Consider the following 11,412-nt stretch of genomic DNA (forward strand, 5'->3'; position numbering starts at 1 on the left):
TTCTCCTGGGAAGTGATTCATGGCTGATTCATAGATTGTCAAAGAGGGGATATGGCCTGTGTGGCTCAGTTTTGGGGACATTATCCTGTGCACCAAAAGGTTGCTGGTCCAATTCCCAGTCAGGGCCCATGCCTGGGTTCTGGCTCCATCCCTGATAGGGGGCATGTAGGAGGCAGCTGATCAATGTATGATATTTCTCTCTCTCTCTCTCTCTCTCTCTCAATAACCAATTAAAAATATTTTTAAAAAAGATTGTTAAAAGGGTCTCTGACCACACTCTGGAAAAAAATATTAAGAAATCTTAGATCAATTTCCATATTTTTAAGGTTTCTTATTTGGGAAACAATATTCCAAATATTTTCACTAAATGCTTCCTCATTTAACTGTCCTGGGAGATAGGTAACAATGCCCATCCCTTATATTTTTCTTTCTTGCAGAAAATAGTTTAAATAGTAGTAATTGCTATCATTTATTGAACACTTCTGATGTGCTGAATAGTTTTACATCTCATTTAGTCTTACAACAATCCTATGAGGTAAATGTTATTTTCTGCCTATTTTTCATCAATGATAAACTAAGTAACCAGGAAAGGTAAGTAACTTGTCCAAGGATATTTGGTTAGACATGTATAGGAAACATGGTTTGAGCTCAGTTCTAATTCCCAACCCAGTTCTCTGGTCACTACAGCATACTATTTTTTCTTTCTTGTTCATGGTACTTGCACATGTGCACGCTTAGCCCTGCGTGGTAGAACATTCACTTAATCGTGGTCCTCAAATCATGTACTGTCTCACTGACCTCACTTATAACCTGAGTCCCCTCCCACCGACCTTCAGAGGAGGGAATCTATTTTAGCAAATAGAGTAACATAAAAATAGCTTCCAACTTTTCCCCACTGGGAAGTTCCCAGGCCACCCAACATTGTGTCAACCAGTGTGTGTTTGTGTGTTTCCTGTGGAACTCTCTCATGAGAGAGCCAACTTCTGTGCCCTTATGGGGACCCAGGGGAGCTCTGTCCCTAGGATGCTGATGGGTATTCTGGGTGCAGGTCCAGGGAGAAAATCAGGGACTGACAGAGCCAGCAAAGAAGACACCCCTTTTACATATTTCTTGTCCATCAAGCTCCACCGAGAACCCCCTTCTCCAAGAAACCTCCCTGACTGGACACTGGATCTCTTTAGTACTCCCAGCCAGTACCACATCAGATTCAAAGACTTGGCAGTGAGAAGAGGAGGTATGAAATATTCAGCATACCAACCTCTCACCTGATCACTCATGCCAGTTTTCATCCGCCTGTCTGTAATGTGCCAGACACTTCTGAGGTGACATAGGTATAGTCCCTGCTCACAAGTGTCAGGGAGACCACATGTGAAGAAGTAATTACAATCATTGTATGTTTGGGGCTAACATATTGGTATTTTTCAAGTAATATAGGGACACACAAGAGGTAGCAACAGCTCTGGGGGAATGTTCAAGAGAACTTCACAGAGGAAGTGACAGTTAAGTGTGGCTCTGAAAGAAGAGCAGGAATTTTTTGAGAGAAAAAAGTGGTTGGTGGCAAAGGCATTCCCATAAGGGTACAGCATAGGGGTGCATACAGTTATTGTGTTTGGGGAAAAGCAAGACTTTGGGTTTGACTGGAATGAAGTGCATTGAAGGATGAATTTGAATTTGGTGGACGACTGAAAAAGGCCTATGTGTAGCTCGGCAGTCTTGACTCTATTAGTATTTTGTCTGCAGTAGGGCATTTTCTCAATTACTTGAATATTTCCTACTCATTATATTACAAATGTGAGTGGGAAATAGAAGTTAGAAAGGACTGATTATAGAGAAGAGAATTAAACTACTGTACAAGTAACAGTTCCCAAAGATGAGAAAGAGTAATACTTTTTAGCTTTAATTAAAGACAAGGCATCATGTATAATCTAAGGAAAGCGTTTTTTTCTTTTTTTAAGAAACATTTCCAGAAGAAAATCCTCAAGAAGGAGACGAGACAGAAAGGTGTGTTTATTGAATGCCTGTTCTGTGTTGTTGCACAACACTGAATTAATTGTTAAGGAGATATCTCACACTTAATAATGAGTAAACTTGCATCATTATTGATAATAAAATAAAATATTGTTGAATTTGCCCCTGAACATTAGAACCAGAAGACTGTTTCCATTCTTTCCTTCTCCCTCTACACCACCTAAATTAACCACTTTCCAAGCTCTCCTAACTCTTGTGATGTTTATTTCCTTCTTTTAATATACACTATGCACACATACACACACACATTTAGATTGATTATATTACACAGACTCAGCCACTCTGATACATATAGCTGTACTTATTCCTTTCACAGCTGAGTATATTCTATGATGTGACTATACCACAATGTATTATTCATTCTGCTATCAATGGGGATTTGGGTTTTCCTTGATTATCAACCTACTCTAGGGGGGACTCTCTGATTTTATTCCATCCTCAGTTTCAAATCTCCCAGCTCTGGACTGAGTATTATCTTCACTTTCTGGATGAGGACATTGAAACTCAGAAAGGGAAAGGGCTTCCCTGCCGTCACAGGGCCCCACAAAGGCAAAGCCCGGGTTTCATCCTATTCTTGGGGCATCCAAAACCGGTAGCAGCCCTTCCTCTCTTCTTTGGAGGCCCAGTTTTCCTCTAGATCCAGTGTGTTCAAGGCTCAGGAGACTCCCCCAGCTCACTTTTGGTTTCTCTGAGTTTCTTTTATGAGTCACTGCTAACATGAAGGGATTTGCTGAGCTGCCCCTGTCCGTAGATGTAGATGTCAAAATACCCTGTTCACTCAAACAATTCCATGGGTAGTAGTCAGCGGCACTAAAAACTTCAGGCCCAGACAGTTGGGTGGGGCTGCATGTAACACAGCAGTTGGCTGGAATTTATTTCCTCCTTTCCCACCATTTGTGTACTCAAATGGGTAATAATAATAATAATAATAATAATAATAATAATCCATCACTTGGGAACAGAGCTGTACCATTTTTAAAGTTCTCTCCGAGTTGAGAAGGTAAGTATTAGCAGCATCGTTTTGAAGATCAGGAAACCAGATATCAGCGAGCTTGTGATTCAGCTGGTGAGTGGTGGTTTGAGAAAAGTCCAGGGCATGACCCATTTTTCCACACAAATTATCTCCTACTTAAATGAAATATATCACACTATGATAGAGGCTTCAAGAGAGTCTGAAAACGGATACTCAGGACATTCCCCCAACATAATCTTCACTACGAAGTGCCCCATTATTTCCAAAGGAAAATTACCCAGTCAACTCTTGAACCCGTGTAATATCTGAAAACCACAGATTTTCCTAAATGACGGCCACAAGAAGGAGGTGGGTGACAACATGATGTGGTTTGAAGGTGTTGGTATAAAACCTCCTCATGTCTCTTTCCCTCTGAGTGTCACAGGGACCGAAGCTCCAGTACTCTTCCATTTGTGCCTTGGTTGTTGGCAACTGAAAAAGATCTTTATTAAAAAGTGAAGTCTACTGTAGGTCCTAATTTAAAAAATTGCCAATAACTTAGACAAATCATTATCTGTGTGTTCTTTCCACATCATGCTGGAGCATTGCTTAATAGGCCTACCCTAGGACTATTTAATTCTCTATTGTTTGACACGTTATTGACTATTGTTCAAGGCACAGATTCTATAAAGAAGCATCATAATTGATAGATTTTTTTTCAAGTACAGACACAAATCATTTCTGTTGAGAGGAAAAAATAAACCCAAAGATTATCATTTCATTGCCCTGTAGTACATTAACCAGTTTTGTATTTATCCTAGCGGACTTATGCCAACATTCTTTCTTCGGTGCATATCAATATTGGTATCTCACATTGCTGGGAGCTGGTCCATCCTTGCTGTTTCAAAGGACCTGGCATATATGGCATACTGTTCTTAAAATGTTTGCTCACCTTCTTGGCACTATGTGTTTTAACCAAGGCCTCCTCTCTGAGAAAGGTTGTTTCCCCAGGTAGGGATTTTCCCCTGAAGTTAGGGAGGGAATAAAACCCCTCAACTAAGTGCCAGGCGGGTAATTAATCACTTTTACTACAAACAATCATGCTTAAGCTACATAATCTTTACTCCCTGGAATGGAAATAAGAAACGCCCTAACCTTTGTAATAGAGATTAATAGGATTGAATCAAATGGTATAAATACAGATGTAACAAGACAACAAGAGACAGAACTTAGAAGACAGAACCAAGAGACACAGAACCTACACACAGAACCTAGACACAGAACCTAGACACAGAACCTAGACACAGAACCTACACAGAACCTAGAGACAGAAGAACTTCGCTGGAGAGAACATGGCAAAGATCCTGGACAGAAACTGGCCTCAGAACCTAGAGACAGAACCTAGAGACAGAACCTAGTGAGAGAACATGGCAAAAGATCCTGGACTGAATCTGACTACAGAAATTGGCAAGAGAACCTGACTAGAACCTGGTGACTGAACCTGGCTGGAGAACCTGGACAGAACCTGGCTGGAGAACCTAGTGAGGAAACATGGCTACAGAACCTGGCTGGAGAACCTAGCAAGAGAACATGGACACAGAACCTGGCTGGAGATCCAACCAGAACTTCGTTGGAGATCCAGACCAGAACTTGGCTGGAGATCCTGGCTAGAGATCCTGGCTAGGCTGCTGATCAACTGAACGCTGTCTCCCTGTCATTCCTTCTTCGCCGACTCCATCCACACCTTTGGGGACCCCTGGACCTGCTGGGGTTGGACCCCAGCATCACATGTTTTTTGAATGATCTTTGCTAGCCTGCTGGTTCCTTCATTAATGAGTTAGATTAATCTTGCATATATGCTCACTTTATAATTGTAATTTCTTAGAAATTATACTTAGTCCGATTTTTTTCATGGCAGAAATAAGACTTTTCTAGTTATCATTGCCATATAACAAGTTACGCTAAAGTTAGTGATAACAAAGAGCAGCTATTTGATTTTCTCAGAATGTTATGGATTGGACTATGGGAAGGGCTTTCTGGGAAGATTTTGCTGGGGGTGGGGGGTGGGGGGTGGTGTCTCCTATATGGCTACAGTCAGACATCCTCTGAGGCTGTAAGCATCTAAAGGCTGGATTGGGCTGGATGGCTTAGGGGTCTCATTCACTATGGTCAATGCTGGCTGGTAGCTCAGCTGGGCTGTCAACAGGAGCCCCTGCCTCTAGCCTCTATAGCACGGTAGTCTCAGGGATCATCCTTCTTACATGTGGCTGGCTTCCCCCAGGGCAAGCATTCCAGGAAAACCAGGTAGAGCTGCGTGACCTTACAGACTTGGTCTGGGAAGTCATCAATAGCATCACTTCTGTTGTGCCTCAGTTAAAACAAGAGTCAAGAGGAGGGGATGTAGATTCCACCTCTTTTGGAAAGAGTGTCAAATAATTTTTGGATTGTGTTTTTAAAAGTCTACTAGCCAGTTGGCTCAGTAGATAGAGCATTTGACCTTGGACCAAAGGGTGCCGGGTTCAATTCGGGTCAAGGGCACGCACCTTGGTTGTAGGCTAGATCCCTGGACCTGGTTGGGGCACATATGGGAGGCAACCAATCTATGTTTCTCCCTCTCTGTCTTTCCCCTTCCATTCCATGCTCTCTAAAAATCATTGGAAAAATATCCTAAGGTGAGGATTAATAACAACAAAAACCCAGGAAAAAAAGTCCCATGGGAACCTCACAGAGAGAAGGAAAAGTCACATTTGAGTTTTTAGACTAGCAAAAAGATGGTTGGGGATAGAGAAGGCAAGATGAGGTAGAGGGAACAGAGGTGCAGAAGCCCAAGTGGGTGTTTTGTGTTTCTTGAAGTTAAAAAGTGATTGGTGTCTTCATTCATTCAGCATCATGAGAAGGAGAAAGAAGACACAGATTAGAGAGAATTCAGATTCAAAATTGGAAAGATTTTATAGCTGATTGTCTGCCCTATTAACTCTGCAATAAAGAATCTGACACCATTTTTAAAAAAATGTTTGATAGCTGATAGCTTTTAAGCCTCACTCTTCCTGTGTTCCTTCTTCCCTACATCTGGGCAAGCTGATAAGAACATCCAGTGCTCCTTTCTTTGGCACCAGTGGGAAGTTCAAACCATGCACAGGCACCCTCCCCCCAGCCGCACCCCCAAAGCACCATAAAAACCCCAACCAAGCATCTTGTTCCCACTCTTACAAGCCATTTTTTAATGTACTTAAGAGCCACCCTGATTTCCCCAGGAAACCTCATTATGTTAGTAGTAAAGCTTTTATCATAACCCTCTTTGTGTGTAGGTAGAGTCCTTATTTTTGACCTGAGAACCACAATTTGGGTGAGGGTCCATCCTGCATCTTCGGAGTGACTATGATAATTTCCCAGTCTCACCACATGTAGTGATTTTCATTTCTGAATAGAAAAACAATGATAGTTAGCATTGATTGCCTTCTATATGCTATCAGGGGTGGGCAAACTTTTTGACTCAAGGGCCACAATGGGTTCTTAAACTGGATCGGAGGGCTGGAACAAAAGCATGGATGGAGTGTTTGTGTGAACTAATATAAATTCAAAGTAAACATCATTACATAAAAGGGTACGGTCTTTTTATTTTTAGTTTTATTCATTTCAAATGGGCCGGATCCGGCCTGCGGGCCATAGTTTGCCCACGGCTGTCAGCTAGATGCTCTTCTGGCATTTTAATTTTTTTTTTGCATTTTAACTAATTTAATCCTCACAAGAGTCCTATGAGGTAAGTACTATTGTTATCCCCATTTTACAGATGGGGAAACTGGTCAGAGTAGGTGGAGGGAGGAACAGACCAAGATAACCCTTCAGACCTGAAGTTCGTTAAAGAAGTGGTCATCCCACCACTAAGAGAGGTTGACTTGGAGAATATCAATCTCTATAGGCAGAAAAGCTCAATTTCAGACAGGTGTCATTTCTAATGAAACAGGGTATCCAAATGAAGGCATCTCTTGACATTGAGAGACAAGAAATTTATTCAATAAGAGTATATTGGGCACCATCTAAGTGCCAGACTCTAGGTAGGTACTGAACAGAGATCTGGTAATGAGATTCATAGATTCACCAACATAATGAATGTTGGAGCTAGGATTTTTTAAAATTCATTGTTAATTATAGTTGACATACAATAATATGTTGCAGGTGTACAACACAGTGATTCAACATTTAGGTACCTTACAAAGTGATCATCACAGTAAGGCTAGTAACCATCTGTTATCATACAGTTATTATAATATTATTGACTATTCCCTATACTGTACATTATATCCCCATGACTTATTTTATAAATGGAAGTTTGTACTTCTTAATCACCTTCCCCCTTTCCACCTCTCTCCTCTAGCAAGCATCAATTTGTTTCTGTTTCATTTTGTTTGTGTGTTTGTTTTGTTTTTTAGAGTCCACATGCAGGTGAAATTACATGGTTTTTGTCTTTCTCTGTCCAACTTCTTTCACTTAACATAATACTCACTAGGTCCATCCATGCTGTCACAAATGGCAAAATTTCATTCTTTTTATGCTGAGTAATATTGCATTGTGTATATGTACCACATCTTCTTTATCCAAGTGTCTATCAATGGACGCTTCAGTTGCTTTCATATCTTGGCTTTTATAAACAATGTGCAATGAACATAGGTGTGCATATATCTTTCAAATTATTGTTTTTCTTTTCAGTAAATACCCAGAAGTGGAACTGCTGGGTCATATGTTAGTTATATTGTTTAATTTTTTGAGGAAACTCCATACTGTTTTCCATAGTGGCTGTACCAATTCACAATCCCACCAACAGTTCAGGAGGGTTCTCTTTTTCTCCACATTTGTGCCAACACTTGTTATTGGTTGTCTTTTTTATAATAGCCATTCTAGCAGGAGTGAAGTGATATATCGTAGTGATTTGACTTGCATTTCCCTGCTGATTAATGATTTGGGCATCTTTTCATGTCCTCCACTGATTTTTTAATTGGAGTAATTGCTTTTTTTGACTTTGAGTTGTATGAGTTCTTCATATACTTTGCACATTAACCCTTTATCAGATATATCATTTGCAGATATCTTCTCATTGGAGCTAGAATTTAGAGGCCCAGAAAAAGAAAGAGAAAAGAAGAGGTTCTGAAATCACTTTTATAAGCACAGGAGAAACAGGAAGAGCCATTAACTCAGACAGAATGGTCAGTGGGCTCACTGTAGTGGAGTACCCTAGCAGGTAGGTCCAACAAAAATATTTTGTAGTTAGCAGAAATTTATCTTTCTTTTATCAGGAAACAGTTTCTTCACTTGATGGCCCTTCTTAGCTATGCAAACAGAAGGCATTGGGCACCCTCGGCCAGAGGGAATTCGGTAACAAAGCATTTTATTTTTGGCTTTTGGAGGGGTGTTCTTCTTTGATATGTGAAGAGAATTGCTTGGGTGGAAGTAGGAAAGTTTGCAGAGTCCCAGAAGGCATTGAGATCTTGGCTTTCCTTTATATGTTCAACATTATTACACCCTTTGCAATGACTAGAGATGGCCCCAACTGAGGTCTACTGACAAAAAAAAGGCAAGAAGGGTTACTCAGAAAGAATTCCCCAGGAGGAAATTTCTGGACGATTGCCCAGGTTCAGTAGCAGTACCTAGATAGTGCAAAGGAAGGCCATTACCGTCAAATGTGTGGCCTATATTCTGCTGGTGGGTACATGCTTCGAGGATGATTGGGAGCACAGACATGAAACAACCTTGGCCAAGAATAACACGGGGAGTGTAGTATTGTTCTTTCTTTAAAAAGAAATCAAATGATCGCTGCTTGGCCTTCTGGCTAAGAGCAAGTGTAAAAGAAAACAAACACACAAGTAAGAAAACAAAAAAAAATCTCTGTAACTTTGAAAGGGTCTAAAACAGCAAGAATGTCACTGAGGCAGGAGTTGAGGATGCAGGTAACTAGACTGTGATGTTGACCCCATGAGAGGTGTTAGAAATGTTGTAAGAAAGCAATTCAAAGGGAGGAAGCAAAAAGAGAGGGAGAAGCCAGAGCCACGCTAATCTTAATTTTAAATAGTGAAAATGTGACCTCAGCTGCACTCTAAGTTAGTGAAGTAGGTCATTTAGGTACAAGGACAAAAAAAAAAGGCATACTTATAGTAACCTTTTCTCTTTAGTTTTTTAAAAATATTATTTATTACTTATTTTTTTAATTGAATTTATTGGGGTGACACCCTTACTAATAAAAGCCTAAGTGGTCATCATGCTGTGATGCCTTCATGCCATCACAAGATGGCTGCACGCACAGCGGCCACATGGTGGCAGGCAGGGCTGGGCTTGATGCTGCGTGCGCAGCATGGAGCCTGCCTGGGAGTCCTGCCTCCTCCCAGCTCCACACACAACTGGGCCTGTGGGTCCCACGGCTCTGTACAGCATGGAGGAGGTGGGGCTGGTGTGGCGTGGAGGCCTGGGGGGGGGGCGGCCTGGCCTCGGGGCCAGTAGGTCTCTGCATGGCGCAGAGGCCTGGGGCCCGGCCTCTTCTGCACAGAGGACACGGGGCTGGCGGGTCACCATGTGGCACGGAGGCCTGGGGGTCCACAGCTCCAGCCTACCTCTTTAGGGTGATCAATTGCAGGGCTTCCGCACTGTGACAGGGCACAGGCAGTTGGGGGGGGAGGGGAAGACCCCCACCTCCAGTGCATGAATTTCATGCACTGGGCCACTAGTTGGTTAGTAAAAGTATACAGGCTTCAGGTACTTAATCTTGCTACCAGTTTTTGAACACTCATTATGCACATTGTTTTACACTGTTCTTAATACATAAAAGATGCTTAGTATATGGTAACTATGATCAATAACATTATTAGTAGTACATTAATTTTAGTATATTGTTGGTTCTAGTGGTCAAGTCATGCATTTTGACTTGGTGTTTAAAACAGTGCTGGTAGAATAATTAAGTAATGATGCCAACAGCCACCTGCCTTTTGAGTCTCATTCCTTAAGTGAACTCCCGAAGAGTGCAGAGGAGCTATTGTTTGCAATAAGGAAGGAAAGGCTGCTGCTGCAGAAGGCATGCCACAGCCAAGGGCAAGTGTGGACCAACAATTTTTTCCACAATCTGACCACATCTGAGAGTCCTTGGGGATGGCATTCATTGTTTAAATTAAGGACAACTAGGATAAAGAAAGGTAAAACTGCAGTGAAGCATCCTAGATTTTAACATAAGGTTTCTAAAATATGTTTAACTGAAGACTCCACGGGGCAACAGCACAATATGATGGGACGATTATGGGCTGTGGAATCAGGCTTGGGTTTGAAGCCAACTCTATTTTTTTCAAGCAGAAATTGTGACTCTAGGCAATTGACTGCACCACTCCGAGCCTTATCTATCAAGTGGAGGTAATAACACCTTCCTTAAGGAGTTATTATTACATGTTGTAATGAATACTGCATTAGAGGACTTGACATAGAATCTGGCTTACCATGGGCACTCAACATCCACATTTCACAGAATCTAAGACACCATCAATGGTAATGGGCATTATGACTTTATGTACCACTGAGGAGGGAAAAACTGATTAATCTATGACATGCCATTGATTGTGTAAGACTTTCTGATTTCAGAGCTGTTAAACTGTGAAAATAAGTGTGTCTTAGAATCAGTGGAGTACAGTATATTAGGCGCAGATGATATAGGCAATAATGTTAGGCACGGGAGATATAGGAATGAACTAGACTGATATTGCCCCTCAAGGTGCCAGGAGCTAATCATTAATACAACTCAGATTTTCTAAAGGACACAGAATAACCTGACATGTGAGTTCCTTGCTTGCAAAGATTCCCTAAGATCAAGAAGGAAAGCAGCAAATACTAGGTTTTAATCCTCTTTTATGTTGTTAGATCCTATAGCAGTTATAGTTTCATGCTCTGCATACAATCCAAAACAAATTGTCTGCTTACAATTAAAATCCTGCTGAGTTTCCAAGAGTCTAGGCCCCAGGGAGCTATTTGAACATCATGTCTTATCCACAATGACGCAATTCTACTTTTAAGTGACAATTAAGGGGTTTCCTTATAAGTCAGGCCAAACTTTCTCCAAAATAAATGAAGGAAGTGCCTGAAAAAGAAAACATTAGAGGCTTGTTTTCATACTGTCACTTGAGAAGAACAATTTCCAAAAAGGATGAAATTATTTTATCAAATTTGGAAGGCCTGTATTTTATAGCCCTTTGCAACCTTTCAGTAGAACAGAACAAAGTCTCTTAGGAAACTTAATGTAACAGTAACCAAATGTCCTTGTTAAGCAGCCATTTACTGGTCTATTAAATCTGATCTGAACTGTGATCTTTTGCAGTAAATCTTTTCTCCAACATAAATTGCTCAGTATGGGCTTCTTCCGGCATCTTGCCCACTGAAGACAGCTTCAGAAACCATCCCAGAAAAGG

Source organism: Myotis daubentonii, chromosome 3 (genome assembly GCF_963259705.1).
Source record: "Myotis daubentonii chromosome 3, mMyoDau2.1, whole genome shotgun sequence".
In the NCBI taxonomy this organism is placed as follows: domain Eukaryota; kingdom Metazoa; phylum Chordata; class Mammalia; order Chiroptera; family Vespertilionidae; genus Myotis; species Myotis daubentonii.